This window comes from Moschus berezovskii, chromosome 13, assembly GCF_049115385.1.
Source record: "Moschus berezovskii isolate FMDL1 chromosome 13, NW_MosBer_1.0, whole genome shotgun sequence".
Classification (NCBI taxonomy): Eukaryota; Metazoa; Chordata; class Mammalia; order Artiodactyla; family Moschidae; genus Moschus; species Moschus berezovskii.
In genome coordinates, this window is record NC_142472.1 from 36,230,038 (window position 1) to 36,255,748 (window position 25,711).

Sequence of the window (25,711 nt, forward strand, 5' to 3'; positions counted from 1 at the left end):
AGGCAAGCAAGTAAGTTGGAATTTGTTCCTTATGTTTTCCTGTCTCTGTTCCACCAGTGTGTGTTGGGTGTGGATGGGGCTGGGAAGGTATACTGGCTTTTGGTTCCTACAAGGGTTTGTATTTGGATATGATGGAGACAACTTTGCACCTATAGCGAATCTGCACTTGGATAAAGATTTTTTTGGTCAATTTTCTGCTTTATTTGTCCTTCTATGGGCAGTAAGTGGCAGGATTTATATTTCACACTGAACACTGCTGACTTTCAGCTGGCTTCTGCTGTTGGGATTGTAGTGGCTGCAGGGAGCATGCCTGTTCTTGAAAGGGAGATGGGAAAATAGACTATTGGTCTTATAGAAACAGAGTTCCTTTGCAAGATAAAGTTCCTTCCCCAGCTAAAAGCCAAATTAAAACCAAATGGTGATTCTCTCACTAAGAGTTGTTGAAGAGATGAGCCTCCTCAGATGACTTCATCAGGTTGAGTGCTGGTACTTCTCTCTTGTTTATTAACCATGGTTACTATGTTCTTTATGGGGCTTTCCAAGTGGTGCTACTGGTAAAGAACCTGCCTGGAAATGCAATATACTTTAAAGATGCGGGTTGAATCCCTGGGTTGGGAAGATCCCCTGGAGGAGGGCATGGCAACCCACTCCAGTATTCTTGCCTGGAAAATCCCGTGGACAGAGGAGCCTGGTGGGCACACAGCTGAAGCAACTTAGCACGCACAGATGTTCTTTGGTTTACTCATGAAATAACGAAGTGACTGAAAAGAAACTGTTGGCCTTCAGTGTCTTCTGTGGTAACCAGAAGGAGACAGCATTTGAGATTGAACTTCCACGTCAAGCAAGGCCATGGAAAGAAAAGAAATTCTAAATTGGAAATTCCCCATTTTCACTGCATCTTAGTCTTCACAATGATCCTTTAGTAAGCTAGGTGGAGTTACCCATGGCTTCAAATTCAGCATTGTTTACAAGAGGCTGTGCTACTAGAGATTATAAGAACTAAAAAAGTAAGGAGGGGAAGAGCCACATGGATATTATGGACACATACAAAGTTAGTTGTATATTGACTAATTTTCATTTGCTGATATTAAGTGCTTACCCTTTTTTCCCACTATTTTTTCTTTGGATGTATTGAACATTCAGTACTCCCTTTCTTCCTGTATGGTTTATCTAAACTGTTTTGAAATGTCTGGCTATTATACTTGCAATGAGAGAGAGAGAAACACTGTGGAAGTTAGGACACATAAAAGATGAGTAGGAAAATGGTGGCACAGGTAAACAATCTGCTTGTCAGTGCAGGAGACATGGGTTCGATCCCTGGGCTGGGAAGATCTCCTGAAGTCGGAAATGGTAACCCACTCCAGTATTGCCTGGAAAATTCCTTGGGCAAAGAAGCCTGGTGGGTTACAGTCCATGAGGTCACAAAGAGTTCGATATAATTGAGTGACAGAGCACACACACACACGGGAAAACTATAGCTGAGTTCAGTGCAGAGAAACAGATACATAGGGTACTATCCTGTACAATGGTTTAGATGAGGTTGCAATTAACTATTAGTTTTCAAAGTTAAAAAACAAAACAGAAAAACCCCAAGCATTCATGAGAGACATGGTTAGATAAAAGTAAAACACAGAGTTCAAGATAAGCCTAAATAGTTAAAAGAGATCTGAATTTTGTCCTTGGGTCCTGCCTGATTCAGAGAGCAGTAATCATGGGTGACTTGTTCTGACAACTAGAAAAAAAATCCTTATTAATGGCTTGCAACGTTGTAACCAAAATCAGAAATTATAATTAAAATTGTTACGTATGTCTTGATTTACAATGCTTCTGTTCCGTCGCACAGTCGTGTCCGACTCTTTGCGACCCCATGGACTATAGCCTACCAGGCTTCTCCGTCCATGGGATTCTCCAGGCAAGAATACTGGAGTGGGTTACCGTTTCCTTCTCCATTACAATGCTTAGGAAATACTTAAATATTAGTAATGCATTTAGAAGCTATTTCTCATATTGGGGTTCAAATTACTAAGATGAAATGGTTCTTTCCAAAGTAGATTAGGGGATTGTTTGGGGTGGGGGTACTCAAGACTACCTTCAGTTTTAGTAAGTCATTATGAGTAATCACAGGACTCAGCATATAATCATACCAGCAAACCAGCAAAGTGAAAAGGCACTTGGGGCTAAATCTAGAAATTGTTTGCTGCTCCTTCAGTTACTTTTTAAGTATATATATATATTTTTGAAAGTGTTGCAAGCTTCCAAGATTCCTTCCCCAGTGGAGTCACACAGGATGTGCTTAATCCCTCACCCAACAAATCGTGTCTAATTGTGTGAAACGTTGCCAACCAGGGAAGCTCATTAGAGACTCAATACCTAGGTTTTTGTTTTTTTTTTTTTAACTGGGAGCTTATCATATGGGCACCCCTGCCTGGCATGTACCCTAATTTCAAACTCCCAGAAGGAATGCAGAGGGTAGCAATATTATATTGTTTGTGAAAACAGTTGAGGCACAGTGAACCGCTCATATCAGTCAATGAGGGGAATTCTTCTGGAATTCAAGTTCCCAGATGCCAATGAAGGGCCATCCTTGCCAGCTGTCCTTTTTAAGTATAAGCAGTCAGGAGTGCTATGTTAACTTTTCTGCACAGGCATAAGTCAACTCTTCTAAAAATTCTAGAGGTAACTTACTAAATAACTTCTTATATATTGCCTAAAGAAATAATCTACTTACTTTTGTTATCATTCATTAATATTAGTATTAATTCTCTCAAAATGAATGATGCTAGTATAAATTTAGCCTATTCATTCTACTATTACTATGCGTGCTAAATTGCTTCAGTTGTGTCTGACTCTTTGCAACCCTATGAACTGTAGCCCACCAGGATGCTCTGTCTATGGGATTCTCCAGGTAAGAATACTGGAGTAGGTTGCCATGCCCTCACCCAGGGGATCTTTCCCACCCAAGGGATTGAACTCGCATCTCTCAGGTTTCCTGAATTGGCAGGAGAGTTCTTTACCACTAGCGTCACCTGGGAAGACCTCATTCTACTATATTTATCAAGAATTTCAGAATTTAAGTATTAAGGTTTTCAAATTTGAATAAGTACTTATTTGGCATTATTTAAATGGAATTTTACTATTTTATGTGTTATTTTCCAATTAAGGGTGCTGATTTGACTAGTCCTGTATTTGATAAGGGTAATTCCAGCCATTGATGTAACCATTTCATAGCACACAGAAATACTGAATATTATGGATTGCATAGCTGAATTAACTTGATCCTGATTTATTCTCTTTTGAATTCCAAGTACCCCAGGAGAAAGTAGCTATTAATCTTCAGCTAGTTACTATTTCAGCATATGAAGAACGTTTGTTAAAGAAAAGCACTTACATATCTCATTGTGTTTCACATTTCTGTGCCAAGGGAAAGGGCAAAGCAATATTTAAGATGTGCTACTAAAGAACTTTTATTATTAAGGTTATAATTGCAGGATGTAGGTTGATTTCAGATTCTGACCCATGATGACTAAGCAACAGGTTTGAGGAACAGACAGATATTAACATTCTGGCCCATAGGAGTTTACAAAGAAATGGCAGGGCATGTGGGAAACCCTGGAGAAGCAGACTGCCTTCTCCCAACATGTGCAAACCCCTTCACACTGTAGAAGCAGTAACTTAGTTTGGGGGATGAGAAAAGAGGATATTTTTTATTTCTTGCTAAAAATGCCACTCATAGATGGGTGTGAAAAACCCCTTGCTTTTAGTGTAGACATCTAACCATTCATCATTCATATATTTGGTGTCTCTGTAGCACACATACCAAGAGTCAAGGATACTGAGGAGAATGACATTGGTCTTGCCCTTGAGGAGATAAGATTTCCTGTGGCAGTGATTTTGAAATTACAGGGTGAGTACAGACCAGCTGAGGAGTTTTTTTCTACCCATAAACATTTAGATATTAGAGTGTAAGTGAAAGATTAGCCATTTATTAATAATTGTTAGAGTTGGATGATGTGTATATTTGGGTTCGTTATACCATTGTCCTTTTTATTTGTGTGAAAATTTCCATATAGTTTATATTTTATTTTAAAAATTATGTTTAAATTTTTAAATTTTATAAAATTATAAATAATTTATAATTTGTATATAATTTATTATTGTATTACATTTAAAATCATATTTTAAAACTTGTATTTTCTTTTTAAAATTTTACTTTAATTTAATTTTTATTTTATAGTGGAGTATAGTTGATTTACAATGTTAGTTTCAGATGTACAGCAAAGTGATTCAGTTATGCATAAATAATATATATATCTCCATCCTTTTTCAGATTCTTTTCCCATATAGGTTATTACAGAATATTGAGTAGAGTTCCCTGTGCTGTACAATAGGTAAGTTGGCTTTTTTAATATCCTAATAATTTACCTTGTTTTACTAAAAAATTAAAAAACATTAGCATTTTTAGTCTATAAAAATATTTGTTCTTACTTCAAGGTGGGAGGCTAGGATACACCATAGAGCAATTTTTATCATACAGCTGGTCTAAATCATACATACTACCATAATTAAAGTATACTTTCAGCCAGATAATGTGCTTTTTATATTCTGATTAGTGATACATGAATTGGTAAGCAGCTTGTTCCATAATAGGCAGTAAAAAATGCTTGTTTGATTCTAACAAATTTGTAAAAGTAGTTTTACATACAAATCATTTGGAAAAACTAATTTGACTAAAATATTTAAAACATTTTAAAAGAAACTGACCATAAGACTGAGGGATATGTTAAGATGAACAGAATAAATAATCTAAACATTAAAACTCTCCCAAGTCATGGTATACATTTGAAGACAGGAATCATACTCTAATATATGTGAAACATGAATAGAGTTGTAAAATAATAAAATGATCATCCTTTAAAGTGTCTTATAAATTATGTAATCATTATTAAAACGTCAAACAATAAAACTGAATATTGAATGAATGAATGGTTAAATAAATAAATAGGTGGTTTTTCTTTAGTCTCAGTTTAAGAGTCACACATCTATTTGTCCAACAGAAATGCGCTTTTGAACTCCATAAAATTTTTCAATTTGAGAGTCTTTTAAAAAATTAGCAGGCCCCAAAATACTCCATGTACATTCTCCCATGCCAGTAATTGACTAGAGCTGAATGTAACTACCACCTTTGTTTGCTCAAGATATCTTTTCTCAGCTTTTACCTTTTCTTTGACTTTGCTGCTGTTTTTCTGCTTTCTCATTGGCTTCTTGATCAATGAAAGCTACCATGTGCTTAATCTGCTATTTCTATCAGCACCGCACACAGGCTTGTGGCAAACACAGAATTAGCCTAGAAAATAATGGGCTAAGTTGATGGGCCAGATGAAAGAAAGGGCAGACAGAAACTCAATAAAGGTCTCAGCTTCCTTGGTTTATAACTCTGGATTCTGCATTTGCTATTTTTGAGTTTCTCTAATGCTAATTTATGTTATTCTTTCATAGCTTCTATGCTTTTCTTAATTTCTTTTAGCTTGTTTTGAAATATTAGATTTTGCAGTTTCACATTTGGTCGGCATGTCTTTTTGAAATGTTTTTGTCACGGTTTGTAAGGATTTTATTCTGCGCCTTTTCTTTTTTCTGATGAAAATTCTGCATGAGATTTGTCGTTTTTTTCTTTGCTTATTTTGAAAATAAGTTTTTCCTTCTTTTATAAGAGACGAGGTCCAGTGAGGCAGATTTTCTAGCTTCCCTGTTCCGGGACTTCTTCTTCTATTGTTTTTGCAAAGTAATAAGAAAATAATAGCCTCTTTCAGCAATCTGCCTCTCCTTGCCTTTTTTTTTTTTTAAATAAGGAAGCAATGCATCATTTAACAAGGGAGAATTACTTTAAAACAGGGAGTATCACAATGAGTAGCTGAGAGAAGAGTGGAATTTTAATCAAAGGTACAACTGAGTTTAATGATCCAAAACAGATGACTAGTTCTCCTCTAGAGTTACAGCCATAACCGTAAAAAATACTGCATGGTCTAAATAACTTTTTCATAGACATTAGAGCAAAGTGAAAAGGAAAAAGTTTGTAACTATATAATCCAGAGGTGGTCTCACTCCTTCTCGGAGTGTTTTTAACTTTTCAGACGTCATATTTTCTTTCTTCCACCTCCTCCCTCTACTTTTGCTTAAAATAAATTTCCTAAGCCACATTCGCCAGTGTTTTCTCTTTCATAATCTCAATACCAGATTATCAGTAATAATAGTGAAGCTATATATATTATCCAAGAATTTGTGTTGCATTCTCTGAAATTTTGTTGAGAACTGACTTAAAATTACCTAGTTTCTAAAAAATATTTAATATACACATTGTTAATTAGTTCACTTCAGTTCAGCTGCTCAGCTATGTCTGACTCTTTGTGACCCCATGGACTGCAGCATGCCAGGCTTCCCTGTCGATCACCAACTCTGGAGCTTACTCAAACCTATGTCCATCAAGTTGGTGATGCCATCCAACCATCTCATCCTCTGTCATCCCCTTCCTCCTCCCATCTTCAATCTTTCCTAGCATTAGGGTCTTTTCCAATGAGTGAGTTCTTCACATCAGGTGGCCACAGTATTGTAGTTTCAGCTTCAGTATCAGTCCTTCTAATGAATATTTAAGACTGATTTCCTTTATGATGGATTGGTTGGATCTCCTTGCAGTCCAAGGGACTCTCAAGAGTCTTCTCCAACACCACAATTCAAAAACATCAATTCCTCAGCACTCAACTTTATAGTCCAACTCTCACATCCATACATGACTACTGGAAAAACCATAGCTTTGACTAGATGAGCCTTTTTTGGCAAAGTAATGTCTCTGCTTTTTAATATGCTGTCTAGGTTGGTCATAGCTTTTCTTCCAAGGAGTAAGCGTCTTTTAATTTCATGGCTGCAGTCATTATCTGCAGTGATTTGGGAGCCCCCCCAAAATAAAGTCTGTCACTGTTTTCATTGTTTCCCCATTATTTGCCTTGAAGTGATGGGACCAGATGCCATGATCTTAGTTTTCTGAATGCTGAGTTTTAAGCCAATTTTTTCACTCTCCTCTTTCACTTTCATCAAGAGGTTCTTTAGTTCTTTTTCACTTTCTGCCATAAGGGTGATGTCATCTGTGTATCTGAGGTTATTGATATTTCTCCTGGCAATCTTGATTCCAGCTTGAAGATTCCAGCTTCATCCAGCCCGGCATTTTGCATGATGTATTCTGCATATAAGTTAAATAAGCAGGGTGACAATATACAGTCTTGATGTACTCCTTTCCCGATTGGAACCAGTCTGTTGTTCATTGTCCAGTTCTAACTGTTGCTTCTTGACCTGCATACTTAGATTTCTCAGGAGGCAGGTAAGGTGGTCTGGTATTCCCATCTCTTGAAGAATTTTCCATGGTTTGTTGTGATCCACACAGTCAAAGGCTTTGGCATAGTCAATAAAACAGAAGTAGATGTTTTTCTGGAACTCTTTTGCTTTTTTGTTGATCCAACAGATGTTGGCAATTTGATCTCTGGTTCCGCTGCCTTTTCTAAAACCAGCCTGAACATCTAGAAGTTCACGGTTTATGCATTGCTGAAGCCTGACTTGGAGAATTTTGAGCATTACTTTCCTAGAGTGTGAGACGGGTGCAATCGTGAAGTAGTTTGAACATTCTTTGGTATTTCCTTTCTTTGGGACTGGAATGAAAACTGACCTTTTCCAGTCCTGTGGCCACTGCTGAGTTTTCCAAATTTGCTGGCATATTGAGTGCAGCACTTTCACAGCATCATCTTTTAGGATTTGAAATAGCTCAACTAGAATTCCATCACCTTCACTAACTTTGTTCATAATGATGCTTCCTAAGGCCCCCATGACTTCACATTCCAGGATGTCTGGTTCTAGGTGAGTGATCACACCACTGTGGTTATCTGGGTCATGAAGATCTTTTTTTGCAGTTCTGTGTATTCTTGCCACCTCTTCGTGACTACAATTGACATGTAGTTTATGTCTGTTCAACTCTTGTGTTGGACTGCAATATTTAGCTGTATACAGATTTAGGAGTTCCTCTGACTGTTGTAACAAAACTGCTTATCTTATGACTGTTTTCTCTTTTGGGGGCATGTTAGGCTTTCTATGTTATATCCTAATAAAGTTTCCTTGTTGAGGCTGTTTGCTAAGGTCACATTGATGTAGATTTCAAGCAGCATCTCCTCTCAATGGGACAAGTCCTTTCCACTGTCAGGTACCTGGGAGAGTGGAGGGATTAAAGCCCTTAGGACTTAAGCAGGTTAGATGGGCAAGGGTGTCAGTGCAAAGATGACTCAAGTTCTGTGTGGAGAGGCTCAGTAGACAATGAAGTAGGCTTCTGTGCCTTCTTACCAGGTTTCCCTGATAGCTCAGTTGGCAAAGAATATGGCTGCAGTGCATATTTTGGTTCGACTCCTGGGTCAGGTGGATCTGCTGGAGAAGGGATAGTCTACCTAATCCAATATTCTTGGGCTTCCCTTGTGGCTCAGCTGATAAAGAATCTGCTTGCAATGTGGGAGACCTGGTTCGATCCCTGGGTTGGAAAGATGCCCTGGAGAAGGGGAAGGCTAACCCACTCCAGTGTTCTGGCCTGGAGAATTCCATGGACTGTATAGTCCATGGGTTCGCAAAGAGTCGGACATGACTGAGTGAATTTCACTTTCACGTTTTTTTCCCTGCCTTCTTAGATCTTGTGCCCAGTTTGATCCTTTGAAGACTGGCAGGTACCTTGGTGATAGGGTCATATCTGGCTCAGCAGGTCTCAGAATTGTAATGAGCTATTAAAAATGTCCTCCACTGGAACCATGAGACATTGCCCAGGTTAGGAGGCAGAATGGTCCAAGGGGTGGGGTGGTGGTGGTGTGTGTGTGTGTGTGTTGAGCTATTAAAAATGTCCTCCACTGTGTGTGTGTGTGTGTTGAGCTATTAAATGTGTGTGTGTGTGTGTGTTGAGCTATTAAAAATGTCCTCCACTGGAACCATGAGACATTGCCCAGGTTAGGAGGCAGAATGGTCCAAGGGGTGTGTGTGTGTGTGTGTGTGTGTGTGCGCGCGCGGGTCACTCAGTTGTGTCCAAGTCTTTACCACCCCATGGACTGTAGCCCACCAGGCTCCTCTGTCCATACGATTCTCCAGGGAGGAATACTGGAGTGGGTTGCCATGCCCTCCTCTAGTGGGATCTTCCTGATCCTTGGATCAAACCTGAGTCTCCTGCATTTTAGGCAGATTCTTTACTGTCTGATTCCCCAGGGAAGCCCCCAGGGTGTTATCAGTATCTACCAAATCTGGTGGAACAGTGACAGCAACAAAGGAGAGAAAAAATACTGAAGACTGTGGCCAAGAATCTCAATCGAGGGAGGAGCAGGGACGGATGCCAGGTAATGGTGAGTTCCGCTGATGGGGCCCTGAGGCTCTGGACTGGGAGCATGCACTGGGCAACCCCTTTCACCCGCCACCATGCACTCTGCGGAGGCTGGCAGCTGCTTAGAGGGGCTTCTCTCTGAAGCATCCTTTCAGAATACGATTCAGAAACCTTTTTCATTTTTCTCAGTCCTTCCAATCTGCCACCCTCAGATTTTATCTCTCAGATGATCTCATCATTAATTTCACAGAGAAAATAGAAATCATCGAATAGAACTTTCTCAAATTCTTGACCTGACATCTACCAAATGACGTGCATCTTCCACTGTGTCCTCCTTTTCTGTCTTTTTGATGGAAGAGATCTCATGCCTCCTGTCTACAAATAATTCCTTCACTTGGTTGCTGGCTTAAATATCTCCCTACTTATAAAGGAATTCACTCATTTATTTAACAGATACCTACCAAGCATCTACTTTGTAACAGAAGCTTTGTTCCACTTTTTGAGTAACTGTTTTCTCTTCTGTATATTCAGCTTCTCTCACTCCATTTGTTTCTTCCCAGTTGGTTTCACTGTGCTCAATAGTCTTAATCAAATAGTTGATTTTTTTAGCTAAAAATCAACTAAACTGAACCAATCATCTCCTGTCTCCCTATCCCCTTCTTCAACTACCAGCCTTTATTTTTCTCTGCACAGCCAAGCAATCTCTAAAATTTTGTCTACACTTAGCATTTTAATGTCTGCATCTCTCATTCATTCTCCTGCTCTTACTAAAAGTACATTTTCTGTAGTCACCAATAACATGGCATGTGGCTAAATATGGAGGGGAACCAATTCAGTCTTCACCTTATTTGATCTGTATGCACCTTTTAAAAATGTGGACCACTTCTTTTTTTCCTGGGTTTCCATGGGGAACCACATTCTTCCGAGGTCTCTGGTTCATCCTTCTCAGCCTTTTTGCATGCTACATTTTGGTCTGTATTTCCCTTAAATGTTGCTGTTCTTCAGGGTTTCCTACACATCTTTCCTTCTTGCTGTCAGCCCTCTGTGGTTGATGTCATCAGCTCTTCAGACTGAAATTATCATCCACATCATGTAAGAAAAATGCTTTGACATGTGTTTAGACATGAAGTTGTTGGGATCACAAAGCCTGTTTTGTGTAAATAGGTCTATAAGGAGAAAGCCAAAATAAATGTTTTAATGAATCCCAATTAGCAATCTATTTCATGCCAATTAAATACCAGGGAAGTGACAGAACAGTTATTAGGTTTATTGTTAGTATCTAAGGCGTCACAATGCTGGATATATATTACAAAGTAGGTATGTAGAGTCAGTTCTTACAACAAACGTTCTAACAGATACAGTTTCATGCAATACTGATATAATTGATAAAGGTATTATCATAACAAACATGAAAAATAAACTGCAGTATCTATTGTTTTGAGTTAATGTTACGTTATGAAGAAGATAACGATGGTAATCCTTTTGTAATTAAAAATAGCATATCACAAAAAGGTTCTTTTTGTCCTGAGCAAACAGCCCAGTGATTCATATTTATGATACAGAACCTGCATATATAAATTGGACATGGCCTTCTCCCCGCTTGGCTAGTGCTACATATTCTTGCATTTTTGATATTTGAATTATATCTGCTTGCTTTCTGCCTTGGAAAACTGTCCTCTGTGAGGATTGTATCACTTGTGCCCCTTTGGCTTGTCCAGTGGCATGTATACCAGCAGGAGATGTCATACAAGAGGACAGCAAGATCAGGGCATTTCTTCTCTGCTCGCTCCCTTCGTACGCTGTATCTTTGGCAGTAGCTGCTCTCCCCACCCCCAGTACGTCCCCTACGTGGGAACCTTCAAGTTGTGAAATTTCAAAGACTCAAACATGCATTTACACGTCCAGTGCCATGTCAAAGGTGAGTGAGACTGCAGCTTGCCCTCCATCTCCTGTTGCTGATGGTCTTTGAGCTCTGCCATCTGCCAGTCAGTAACTTTTCTTTCTTGTCAGTTCACTCAATGCCAGTCCCTGTACACCAGCTGTCGTACTGTTGTTGTTGTTTAGTTGCTAAGTCTTGTCTGACTCTTTTACGATCCTATGGACGATAGCCCACCAGGCTCCTCTGTCCATGGGATTTCCCAGACAAGAATATAGGAGCGGGTTGCCAACTGTACTTCTCAAGGTACTGTATTGTAAGATTAAAATTTTTTTTTTAATTTTTTGCTTGTTTTTTAATGCATTATATGTGTGAAAAATATTATAAACCCATTACAGTACAGTACTATATAGCTGATAGTGTTAGTTGGGTATTTAGGCTAAGTGTGCTTGACTTATGAACAAACTGGACTTAGGAACCTGCTCTTGGAGTGGAACTCATTCGTATGTAGATTTCTGTATAGGTTCTGCTGGGCAGTGCTCCCTTCAAGTTCCATCAACACCATTTCCTACTCTTGATTTTTCAGTCATAGGTGTAATATGGGTTCCCCGCTGCTGTAAGTCTCTCAGTGCCTCAGTATTCCCTGTTATCCTCCGTTTTGCCCAAGCCTTGTTATTCCTTTCACTACAATCTTATTTGAATCCATCAAGGGAAAATTTTTTTCTCTAGGACCTGACTGATATGATAGTGTTGTAAAAGTAGCCCAGTGCTCTGTGTCCTCAAAAGCACTTGTGTCAGCGATTTTCTGCTTCTGTTAAAGATTCTCACTGAATAACATTTGTGATGTGGGGGTTCCAAGATTTAGCCTATATTTCAACCAAAGCTGAAAGCATGGATTTGTGATTTGTTATTTCATATGTGCTGATGATTCTCAAATTTATATCTCTAGCCCAGATCTGTCTCCTAAACTTCAGAACCAGATGTCCAGCTCCTCTGATTTCTCTGTTCTGTTAACCCACAGATGTTTAAAATTCCAAATGCCCAATTGCAGTACATCTTCTCGTATGCCCTTTAAGTAGCTTTCTCAGCCTGTTCCTGTATGTATAAAGTTAGGAACCCAGAAACTTCTTTATGATCTGAGTAGTCATGGTTCCTGTTAGCCCAGGTTGGGTGTACTTTCGCTAGTACAGTTCCCTTAAGAATATTGGGAGTTTCCTATATACCAGGTGAAAATCCACTCCATGCTTTAGAAGCCAAAGCCACACTTGGTTTCAAGACAGTCTTCTGTATTTTAGACTAATTTACTTTGGAATCAGGCTTTTGTGGACTTATATCTTTAAGCTTTTGAAAAGCCATTTTATTCAGCCCAAGAAAGCACCAATTTAGATTGCTTAGAAGTCTTATAAAAGTGTCTTATAACTTTGATTTTATCCTTAGGTCATGTTTTAATTTGAAAATCTTTTATTTGCTCCAGAAGCTGAAAATTAGAGTTTATACTGTTGACTAATTCTAGCCCCCACTACAATCTATTTAAATGCTGCCTACAAAGTGGTCAGTTGTTTTCCGAGCCTATGTCTTTCTTGAAGCTCCTTCTACTTCTGCTAATATGAACACTCTGTTTTCCTCTTTGAAGTTCAGTTCAGTTCAGTTCAGTCGCTCAGTCGCGTCTGACTCTTTGCGACCCCATGGATCCAGCACGCCAGGCCTCCCTGTCCATCACCAACTCCCAGAGTTCACTCAAACTTATGTCCATCGAGTCGGTGATGCCATCCAGCCATCTCATTCTCTGTCGTCCCCGTCTCCTCCCACCCCGAATCCCTCCTAGCATCAGAGTCTTTTCCAGTGAGTCAACTCGTCACATGAGGTGGCCAAAGTATTGGAGTTTGAAACCTCTGCTCAAATCCAGAAGTCCACCATGTTACTGGGTGGACTATCTTTCAAGTTACTGCAAGTGATACTTTTAGCATTATGTAACATGGGTCACTGGTTTTTAAGCTTCTATAGCAGTTTTCTCCTTTTTTTCCCCATAGTCTCCTGAAATTGTTTTCCTGCTATTTTTCCTGGCTCCTCTAACAGTTTCCTTCCTATCTGCCACATGGCCCTAGAGTCAATGTCACATGTTTTAGAGTTTTGTTATGGCATGATCCCAACTCTGTATACTGCGTAATATTGTAGTTGCTTTTCCTTTGCCTGCCTTCCTCATGTGAGGATGGTAACTATGTTTCCAGTGCCTTGACCATAGTAAGTTTCCCATCAGTCAGTTCAGTTCAGTCACTCAGTTGAGTCCGACTCCTTGCGACCCCATGAATCACAGCATGCCAGGCCTCCCTGTCCATCACCAACTCCTGGAGTTCACTCAAACTCATGTCCATCGAGCTGGTGATGCCATCCATCCATCTCATTCTCTGTCGTCCCCGACTCCTCCCGCCCCCAATCCCTCCCAGCATCAGAGTCTTTTCCAGTTTCCCATAAATATTACTTAATAAGTAAATATTCTTAATTGTTAAATACCTTCATCTTTACATTTTATAAAATCTCAATTACCCTATTGTTCAGTTGCTAAGTTGTGTCTGACTCTGCAACCCCATGGACTGCAGCATGCTAGGCTTCCCTGTCCTTCACTATCAGTTCAGCTAGTTTCTTTTTAAGATTTATTTAATTGTCTAATTTATTTTTGGTTGTGCTGTATCTTTGTTGCTGTGTGAGGACTTTAGTTGCAGTGAGTGGGGGCTACTCTTCCTTGCGGTGTGCGGGCTTCTCATTGTGGTGGCTTCTCTAGTTGCAGAGCACGGGCTCTAGATTGAGGGTTCAGTGGTTGGGGTACACGGATTTAGTAGCTCCACAGAATGTGGGGTCTTCCTGAACCAGGGCTCCAACCCACGTCCCCTGCATGGGCAGGTAGAATCCTAACCTCTAGACCATCAGGGAAGCCCTCTTGTTCAGCTAGTTTCCTCTTAACTGTTTTCTCTAGTATAGTATCTGTTTGAGTACAGCCTGTACAAATATGAGTAATGGCCCTTGTTTGAACCAAAATTTTCCTACTTACAAAGCATGACCCTAAAAAAAAACCTTAATGTTTGTATGACTCAGTTCTCTTATTTGTAAAGTGAGGATAATAATAGTTATCTCATATGATTTTTGTGAGGAACCTTGGTGCAGAATTGAATATTCAACAGATGATGGCTATTATTATTACTTTATTTTTAGATCCATGCATAATAAACTTGTAACAATGGCTGTTTCCAGAAAGAAATGGGTATCTGGGGAAGTGAGTGGAAGGGAGACTTAAATTTTGGTGTATTTATCTTTTTACACTTTTCAAACTCTCCACCCTCTATATACATTACCAATTCAAAATAAAGATTGGTTTTAAAACTATTACATGTATATTTGTTCATTTTAATTTCTATTATATTAGTGGCTTGAGTGATGCATTTTAAAATCAGCAAGGAAAATGTGGAATAATTTCCCATGATAGATTTAAAATAGATTTATTTTTAAGCTTTTTGGGGATTATTAGAAATACTAATTAAACTAGAAGCATTTTTACAGGGGACAATTTTATTGCAGCATCAATACAGGAGCATCAATAACATCAGTGTAAATCCACATAATTCTGAAGAACATAAATGTGAAATTTCACTCAATAATAAAAGAGTACATAGTGCAGGAAGTGATTAATCTCTCCATACTAATATCCTCATTCAAACAGTATTTTGTAACTTGTGCTTGACTTCATATATTTGGCTGTTGTGGCGCTATCTGCTCTGAAAATGTGCATTAAAACAAACGCACATTTGTTTTTTTAACAAAAAAACATTTGTTCATTTTAACCCTATGTTTCTTTCTTTTCATCCCTCAAATGGTTTTTATGATAACAGAGTTTTTCAGACCACTTGAGGCACTTCTGAATTATGCAGTAAGACAAAAATGGGTATTGTAAAATTATCCCAGCCTTCTGGTAGAAGAAAAAACTGTTTCCTCTGCAGAAATTTTTAACTTCTGAAACTGATTCTGTTCTTTGGCATTCAAGAGAGCTCTAAACATGTTCATTCACCAGACTTCATTAATCACCTTCTGTGTGCCAAGCACTGTGCATTTGATTGGCAATCTTTTGCTATGCATTGTGTTCATTTTCTACATTATTCTCATTACTCACTTATTTGAGGCCAATTACCTAATTAAAAAATGTCGCTTATATAATTCATGCCATCCATTACCTATCAAGAGCATGAAGAAGTAGTGCTGGTATTTGGGGTGTAGGCTGAAGTAAATGAATAATTATCTCAATTTTTGTGAAGATATCTTAAACAATGTTAAAAGACAAGGTGTGGTTAATTTCTTTGACTATTCCATGAGTGTTTGGGGGAAATAAACAACTCTATTCTTTTTGTTATGTTCCAAAAAGATAATGATAAACTGGGAGAAATATAGAAAATGTATGTTGAACAAAATTTTATGCTTCCTAATATGGGGAGATTCTATGATTTGGCCCTAATTTTAAAAATAGGCAAAAAATATGATCACCAAATCTTCTAAAACAACATAGATGCTCAATAGATATGTAAACATTCTTCCTTGCTATTCGTTTCTATTGTTTTCCCATTCCTTATTTTCCTGATTTCTAGACTTAACTTTATTCCTTCTTTACTTATTATTTCCTTGGGTTTTTCCATAACACTTTTCTTGTTTTTTTTAGGTTGAATTCTTAGCTCATTTATTTTCATTCATTGTTTATTTTTTATTTTGATAAGTATACTTTAATCAATACATTTATCTGTATTCTATAAGTTTTGACAATTTTTTTAAACTTAATTCTATACATTTAAAATTTTCTTTTTAATCAGGATTATTCAATGCCATGTTTCTTACTTTCCAGATATATGGATTTGTAAACCTATGTTCTCAATTTCTAATTAACTTGAATACTAATCAGAAAACATATTGTATATAATACCAATTCTTTGGAATTTATGGGCTTCCTGGTTGATGTGGTTCATAGTCATTTTTTAGCTACTTTCACAGGTGTTCTATAAAAAAATTTGTATTATCTATTCATTTATCCATTACATATATTTAAACTGTAAATTATGTTATTAAAATTTAGAAATTTGATTATATTTAGCTTATTTAATCTTATAGTATCTGAGAATAATTTGTTAAAATCACTATTTTTTTTTCTGTCATTATTTTTGTTGCTGTTTTTTGTATCTGACAGCAATTTAGGGTGTAAATGTTTAAGTATATTATCTTCTTAATACCTATACTGGCAAATATTTCTTCATGACCCCCTCCATTACATTAAATTCTATTTAATCTGACACTGAAACCACAACCCTGATTTTCTTTTCATTCATGTATGCCTAATATATTTTCTTCTATTTATTTTCAATTGTTTGTATATCCTTTCATTTTAAAAGTGATTCTGCAGACAACATATTTCTGGATCTTTAAGTCTTTATCTTTTGATCTATTAGAGTAACTAACTTACATTTACTATAGCTACTGTATGGAGTTTACTGTAGCCATACTATTTTAAGTTTCCTAATTACCACACTTTACTTTTGTTTCTTTTCTCATCTTTTTTTTCTTTTTATTCCCTTTCCTTTCCTGCTAGATAGATCAATATTCTACTGACTTGAAAGCCGTACTTTTTAGGTCTAGTTTTCTAGTAACTGTCCTTGATTTATTTCCTCTCTCTTCACCTCCATCTCCCAAATTTGGTAAAACTTTTGTATTTTTTTTTTCAGTATGAAGAGGAACAGAAACTGAGTCTGAGAGCACATAGTATTCAAAACCTTTTGCCTTTGCCAGGTTCTTAGCTTTCTAAACCTGAAAGCTAAGAATGGACTCTTTTCTTATCTGTATTCTGCTGTGTCATCGTTTTCCTGAATAAGCAATACTTACAATAAACTGTGGAACATTCTGAAAGAGATGGGAATACCAGACCACCTGACCTGCCTCTTGAGAAACCTGTATGCAGGTCAGGAAGCAACAGTTAGAACTGGACATGGAACAACAGACTGGTTCCAAATAGGAAAAGGTGTACGTCAAGGTTGTATATTGTCACCCTGCTTATTTAACTTATATGCAGAGTACATCATGAGGAACGCTGGGCTGGAAGAAGCACAAGCTGGAATCAAGATTGCCGGGAGAAATATCAATAACCTCAGATATGCAGATGACACTACCCTTATGGCAGAAAGTGAAGAGGAACTCAAAAGCCTCTTGATGAAAGTGAAAGAGGAGAGTGAAAAGGTTGGCTTGAAGCTCAACATTCAGAAAACAAAGATCATGGCATCTGGTCCCATCACTTCATGGGAAATAGATGGAAAAACAGTGGAAACAGTGTCAGACTTCGTTTTTTTGGGCTCCAAAATCACTGCAGATGCTGATTGCAGCCATGAAATTAAAAGACGCTTGCTCCTTGGAAGGAAAGTTATGACCAACCTTGATAGTATATTAAAAAGCAGAGACATTACTTTGCCAACCAAGGTCCGTCTAGTCAAGGCAATGGTTTTTCCCGTGGTCATGTATGGATGTGAGAGTTGGACTGTGAAGAAGGCTGATCGCCGAAGAATCGATGCTTTTGAACTGTGGTGCTGGAGAAGACTCTTGAGAGTCCCTTGGACTGCAAGGAGATCCAACCAGTCCATTCTAGAGGAGATCAATCCTGGATGTTCATTGGAGGGACTGATGCTAAAGCTGAAACTGCAATACTTTGGCCACCTCATGCGACGAGTTGACTCACTGGAAAAGACTCTGATGCTGGGAAAGGTTGGGGGCGGGAGGAGAAGGGGACGACGGAGAATGAGATGGCTGGATGGCATCACCGACTCGATGGACATGAGTTTGAGTGAACTCCGGGAGTTGGTGATGGACAGGGAGGCCTGGCGTGCTGTGATTCATGGGGTCGCGGAGAGTCGGACACGACTGAGCGACTGAACTGAACTGAACTGAGGTTGCCTGGGTTGGGAAAGGTCACAGGGAACAAAAAGGGGAAAGTCCTGATAGTACCTGAAATTGTTATTCAGTCATAAACACTTGTGCTCTGCTTACTATCTCCAGTCAGAACTCTACCACAATTTTGGAGAGGAATTCTGTTATTTTCTGCTGCTGCTACTGCTGCTGCTGCTAAGTCACTTCAGTCGTGTCCGACTCTGTGTGACCTCATAGACAGAAGCCCACCAGGCTCCCCCGTCCCTGGGATTCTCCAGGCAAGAACACTGGAGTGGGTTGCCATTTCCTTCTCCAATGTGTGAAAGTGAAGTCGCTCAGTCGTGTCTGACCCCTAGCGACCCCACGGACTGCAGCCTACCAGGCTCCTCCATCCATGGGATTTTCTAGGCAAGAACACTGGAGTGGCTTGCCATTGCCTTCTGCCTGTTAATTTCTAGTATTTTTAATTAGCTGATGGATATAGTTAGTACATTTACCTGAAATTAGCTAATTAAATCATTTTGGCATATTGCCTCTGTGATATTAAAAATCCCCTCTTCAACTTTAGATTCTTAAATTCTCATTTGCCATTTATTCACTCAACATTTCATTTCAGTTCAGTTCAGTTGCTCAGTTGGGTCCAACTCTTTGCAACCCCATGAACCGCAGCACTCCAGGCCTCCCTGTCCATCACCAACTCCCGGAGATCACTCAAACTCATGTCCATTGAGTCGGTGATGCCATCCAGCCATCTCATCCTCTGTCCTCCCCTTCTCCTCCCACCCTCAATCTTTCCCAGCATCAGGGTCTTTTCAAATGAGTCAGCTCTTCGCATGAGGTGTCCCAAGTATTGGAGTTTCAGCTTCAACATCAGTCCTTCCAGTGAACACCCAGGACTGATCTTCTTTAGGATGGACTGGTTGGATCTCCTTGCAGTCCAAGGGACTCTCAAGAGTCTTCTCCAACACCACAGTTCAAAAGCATCAATTCTTCGGCGATCAGCTTTCTTCACAGTCCAACTCACACATCCATACATGACCACTGGAAAAACCATAGCCTTCACTAGACAGACCTTGGTTGGCAAAGTAATGTCTCTGCTTTTTAATATGCTATCTAGGTTGGTCATAACTTTCCTTCCAAGGAGTAAGCATCTTTTAATTTCATGGCTGCAGTCACCATCTGCAGTGATTTTGGAGCCCAGAAAAATAAAGTCAGCCACTGTTTCCCCATCTATTTGCCATGAAGTGATGGGACCAGATGCCATGATCTTAGTTTTCTGAATGTTGAGCTTTAAAACAACTTTTTCACTCTCCTCTTTCACTTTCATCAAGAGGCTCTTTAGTTCTTCTTCATTTTCTGCCACAAGAGTGGTGTCATCTGCATATCTTCAGTTCAGTTCAGTTCAGTCGCTCAGTCGTGTCCCACTCTCCGCGACCCCATGAATCACTGCATATCTTAGGTTATTGCTGTTTCTCCCGGCAATCTTGATTCCAGCTTATGCTTCATCCAGCCCAGCATTTTGCATGATGTATTCTGCATATAAGTTAAATAAGCAGGGTGACAATATACAGCCTTGACATACTCCTTTTCCTATTTGAAACCAGTCTGTTGTTCCATGTCCAGTTCTAACTGTTGCTTCCTGACCTGCAAACAGGTTTTTCAAGAGGCAGGTCACATGGTCTGGTATTCCCATCTCTTTCAGAATTTTCCACAGTTCATTGTGATCCACACAGTCAAAGGCTTTGTTATAGTCAATAAAGCAGAAATGTATGTTTTTCTGGAACTCTCTTGCTTTTTCAATGATCCAGCGGATGTTGGCAATTTGATCTCTGGTTCCTCTGCCTTTTCTAAAACCAGCTTGACCATCTGGAAGTTCACAGTTCACGTATTGCTGAAGCCTGGCTTGGAGAATTTTGAGCATTATTTTACTAGTGTGTGAGATGAGTGCAATTGTGTGGTAGTTTGAGCATTCTTTGGGATTGCCTTTCTTTGGTATTGGAATGAATTTATTAAGACCCTAGTAATTGTCAGCTACTGTAGTTTCAGCTGGAATAAAATACAGCACAAAACCAATAATCCTTTCTCTCAAGATGCTCTCTTCATGGTGGTGGTGGGGACACAGACAAATCACCCAGGAATTATAAATGTAATAAGAGCTACAGTAGTAAATGTAGTAAAAAAAAAAAAAAAAAGGCCAAAGAAAAGAGGGCCACTAACTCTGACCGGGGAAGTAAGAAATAACTTCACAAAAGACATGACTCTTGACTTGGGTCATGAACAATAGATGAGTATTTCCGTTGTGAAAGATGACGGAAATTCAAGTTGTGGGCTGCAGGAAGCAAGGGCAATTGGGGAGAAAAAGAAGCTTATGAAGCCCCATGAAGAACTGAGCATGTAATACATCTGGGAATCGAAGGATTATTTGGCTGAGGGAATGGGGGGACCATGGGCAGCAAATATAAGACTAGAAAGATTTGTGCTTTGACCTTTAGGAAATATGTGTCTTCTGTTAGAGATTTTTAAGCAGGGAAGAAAAAGTAGATGTCTGGGGAGGGCACAGGATGCAAGAGAGGGAAAAGAGAGACAGAGAGAAAAAAAGAGAGCACACTAGTGCTTGGAAGAAAGGAAACAAGCTAAGAGGTTGCAACGAATCTTTCCAATCTTATATGCTAGCTTGGGCTCTTACAATTCTCATGTAGTATAATTTTTAAACTAGGGTTTGACTGAATGTTACAACTTCTAATCAATGCTGAAAACATTATAATATTGGGATATTAAAGGAGCACTTTAAAAATATATATAAGGTACACTTCCGGGTACATTTGTAGCAGTGCCTCCAGGGCTATTTAGTAGATACTTCTTCAGATTGTCAGAGATGCTTCTCATGAACATATGCTTTGGCCTTTTTGAGGGGTAGCAGTGGAAGTGGAAGGGTTGGGGGCATCAGAGGATGATTTATTACCCCACCATTTAGTAAACATCATATACCTGCAGATTTTTGGTATAATAGCCACCAGACATTTTAAATTGTATCTTCATCCTTTTGTCCTTTTCTAAATTCAAGTGGTCAAACTATAACTGAACACTTTTTAATGTGCATCCACTTCTCTAAGTTTCTGCAGGTGATACAATGATAGTAAGAAAGTAATAGTTTACCATGTAGTTCATTCATGGAATAAACCAAATATATAAATGATAATGTGTGTGTGTCTTACATCGCTTCACTTGTGTCCGACTCTGTGCGACCCCATGGACTGTAGCCTGCCAGGCTCCTCTGTCCATGGGGATTCGCCAAGCAAAAACACTGGAGTGGGAAGCCATGCCCTCCTCCAGGGGGTCTTCCTGACCCAGGGATGGAACTGGAGTCTCTTATGGCAGATGGGTTGTTTACCACTAGCACCACCTGGGAGCCCATAAATGATAATAAAGCAAGTTATATAAGATATCTTATATACCATAGTATAATAACCTTACTGAAGAGGATAGAATAGATTTACAATAAGGTAGCAAACAACTCCACAATCCCAGTGGCTTAACAAAGTGAAAAAAGTTTATTTCCCACTCATAGGAAGTATGCTGTGTGCCTGGGAGGTTCTCCAGGACAGCTGTCCTCCACGTGCTGATGCTATAATCACAAGGAACCTCCATGGTGGACGTTTCCACCATGATCACTGAAGGGGAAGAGTCGGACTGGACAGCAAGAGTGAGCTGGGGCCTGGACTGCTGGCCATAAATGCTTCTACTCAAGATGTGACCCAAGCCACTTCTGATCACATTTTCCTGCCCAAACAAGTCTTATGATTTTGCCTGTCTTCCCATGTGTCAGGAGGATCAGATATTGGTAAACAGTAATAATGCTCATTAATGCCTGATAAATATCACACAAAAATGTCACAAAGAAATGGCTGAGGGCATGCCAGAGAAGGAAGCAATCACACTTAGGATGTTATGTAATAAAAGACAGTTCTTCTATGTTTCTGTCAATAAGTAGATGTTTATTGCATCGTGTTCTTTCACCAGTACGAAATGGCCTGCTAGGGCTCCAAATTCAATCCTAGCTCCCAAGCTTGTTGATTTGATAGAACCCACAAGACTTCTGTGCTTTCCCCAGATCTCTTTTCTTTTCTTTCTCTTTTATAGATCTCAAATATGTGGCCTAGGGAAATGGGAATCTGTATAAGAGTTTCTGATAAGGTTCTAGAATGTTTTAATTACATTCCAATAACTTTTCTCTGCTTCTTGAGACATGGTTCTACTTTGCACAAAGGCATGGTGGGGTAAGCCAGATGAGTAAATCTAACCAATTAATAATGTCTTTATCTTGGAGCTTAAATTCTATTTATGAGAGCCATCAGGGTGCACCCAGAAATTCAGCATAGGAATAATAATTGATCATTGTGATCCTACATAAAGGATAAAAATAGTCCAGAACTTTATAGAACGTGTGAACACCATTAAACTGAAAAAAATGAGAGAGTGAGACAGAAACCTAGGTTTTCATTTTTCCTATAAGTTCTTTGGAGAAAATTGAGAACTTTCAGTGTTTTTCCCACTTCTTTCATTTACTTTTTACCTCTTAATTATAATTCAATGAGTGAAAAGAACGAAAGTCCAATTTGCTTTTAAAAAAAGAACTTTCTTTCTTTTTTAAAATCAGAATGGTTAGATTATCCCTAGAATGTTTTTTGTGTTCCTTGGAAATATATTGACATACTACTGCATATAAAAGGGTGAGAAATCTCTGTACTAGCTCTGAACTGGGTAGTTACAGTGAATAAAATGGAACTTTTCCATATTTTAAGAAATCAGCTGCACTAAAAGCTATGAAGATGCGTGTTTGTCATACCGTGTTATATCTTAAAGTGAAATTGGAGTTAAAAATACTTTATCGTGATTATGTTTGCACGCAGTTTGCTTGCAACTCTGTTTCCTTTCAGAGAAGTTGTAAAGCAAAATAAGTAAAGGGAGATTTTTAAAAAGATAATTCTGAAATACTATTGACAAGCAGTGCAGGTCGCTTTGACTTGAGCAGTAACTGTTGATCAGCCATCCTAGGGCAGGTGGTGGGGGTGCAGTTCTGAAGAGGAGGCAGAATATATGTTCACCTTGGACATGGGCTAGGTAGAAGCATGGGTGGACGTGGACGTGCTGGCACTATAGGAAGATTTGGAGCATTTTCTGCTTTGTCATCAATAGGCTGCTGGAGGATGTCATGGCTCTCATCTGAGAGCATGAGAGAGCATATCTGAAGACCAGAACCAAGTTCTGGTGGATCAAACCTGAGTCTCCTGCACTGCAGGCAGATTCTTTACTGTCTGAGCTACCTGGGAAGCTGCAAGATGGACAATAAAGTGTGCATGTCAGTTGCTCAGTCACATCTGACTCCTTGCAATCGTGTGGACTGTAGCCCACCAGGCTCCTCTGTCCATAGGAGTCTCAAGAATACTGGAGTGGGTTGCCATTTCCTTCTCCAGGGGATCTTCCTGACCCAGGGATTGAACCTGGGTATCCTGCATATTCTTTACCATCTGAGCCACTGGATGGACAATACACTCATCCAAATAAAAATGTGGGGGGAGACCTCGGAGGAGAAAATCTTGAATCACCTTCAGCATCCTAGTGGGGAAGCTGATGAGAATGTGGGTTGTGCCAGAAGTCAGAGAAGGCCAAGGGAATGTTGGTGGAGCCTGTCTGGCAGGTAGAGAAAAGCAAACTGTCCTGAAGGAGGGTTAACATTCACAGCTAATGGACTGCACTCAGTAAGAATGTTGGTGCAGCTAGTCTGGCAGATAGAGAAAAGCAAATTGTCCTGAAGGAGGGTTGACATTTACAACTGTTGGAGTGCACTCAGTTAGTAAGAATGGGTTGACACCTGGAGGAAACTGAAACAGCTCCTCATTTTCTCTATTCTGTTTTTATATGTATTTTTCTTTCGGTCATGTAACAGTCTCCCCTGGGCTTCCCTGGAGGCTGAGACATTGTAAAGAATTCACCCACAATATGGGAGACCTGGGTTCGATCCTTGGGTTGGGAAGATCCCCTGGAGTAACCCACTCCAGTATTCTTGCCTGGAAAATTCCATGGACAGAGGAGCCTGGCAGGCTACAGTCTATGGGGTCCCAAAGAGTTGGTCAGGACTGAGCGACTAAGCATAAGCACAGTCTCCCCTAGGGTCAGTGACTGGTGACCTTGATATGGGTGTAGATTGTCAAATGTATTTGGTTCATAAAAAATAACTTTTGTTTGGGAAGTGCTCTCACAAGGGAAACAGGACTTAATCAAAACTTTTTTCAGTTTATTTTTGTTAGTTTGTGGTGTTTTGAAATGTTGGGCAAGGCATTGTGTTTTGCTGTTACCATGTGACCAGATGGTTTTCTGGAAATTTGAAGACTTGGGATCACAATCTTCCAAATTTAGAGGCGCAGTGGAAGGCACTACTTGGATGTAGTGGGTGAAGAATGTAGGAATGAGACTGCTTTGGATAAGACTGGGAAAACCCAAAAGACAGATGGACATGGAACATGGTGGGAATGTATTTTGAAACTTGAATACCTCTGTGAGAGGAAGGAAGAGAGCTGTGTTTTGTGGCATACTGTCTTGTGCACACTGTATAACCTGTCAGCTGTGTTTATTTAGACAACCCATTCCAAACAGATTCGGGGTAATAATATTTAAGCATTTTTGAGTGAGGGGAAGTGGGTTGAGGAGGCAGCAAAGATGTAATCTTACATAACCCTCTCTTAGCTCCTTCCCTGGTGGCTCAGACAGTTAAGAATCTGCCTACAATGCAGAAGACCTAGGTTCGATCCCTGGGTTGGGAAGATTCCCTGGAGGAGGCCATAGCAACCCACTTCAGTATTCTTGCGTGAAGAATCCCCATGGACAGAGGAGTCAGGCGGGCTACTGTCGGGTTTGGGAAGAGTCCGACCTGACTGAGCACAACCCTGACCCTAAAGGACAAAGCAGTTTTAACAGGGAATGATGGAGTATACTTTACTATTGTGATATTCTCACACAGTAGAGAGGTTTAAGAGAATAGCATCAAAGAGACAATCTACCAAGAGCCTTGGGAGCCTTGAGAAAGAGAAAAGCGTATCAGAGCCAACAAAGTTCCTTCTAGGTCACCAGGGTAGTAGATCTGATTAGGGCTTGAGGTCAAAATCAAACGTGTAACAAGCGTTCATTTCCCTTGGAAAACAAAGACCTAAAAAAACCTCCCTTTAAAAAAAATATTCTTTGTTCAGATGACCAAAGCCCCTGTGTGTGTTAATAAAAGAATCATAAATAAATTTCTTTTGAAACGGAAAAAATCCATCATAATTTCGTGATTGAAAACATGAATATTTTTTCAGATTATTAGGAAATAAGATTCAGAAATCATGTAGACTTTACAAGGAATTGAAACCAAGCAAATATGATTACTTAAAAAAAAAAAAGTCTTAGGGTCCCATTGAGAGTGGTCCCCTCTCCAGGGGGCAGCAGAGACGCCCAAAAGAAGACGGAGATCTCGGCGA

The 25,711-nt window shown here is 39.4% G+C and overlaps 1 long non-coding RNA gene across 1 annotated transcript; it reads left to right on the forward strand.

Moving 5' to 3' along the window:
- Window positions 1-25,514, forward strand: LOC129556425 (uncharacterized). Its single transcript, XR_016038862.1, has 3 exons — window positions 1-3,904; window positions 4,328-4,388; window positions 21,766-25,514. It is a non-coding gene; the product is annotated as an uncharacterized LOC129556425 (long non-coding RNA).
- Window positions 25,515-25,711: the final 197 nt, after the last annotated feature.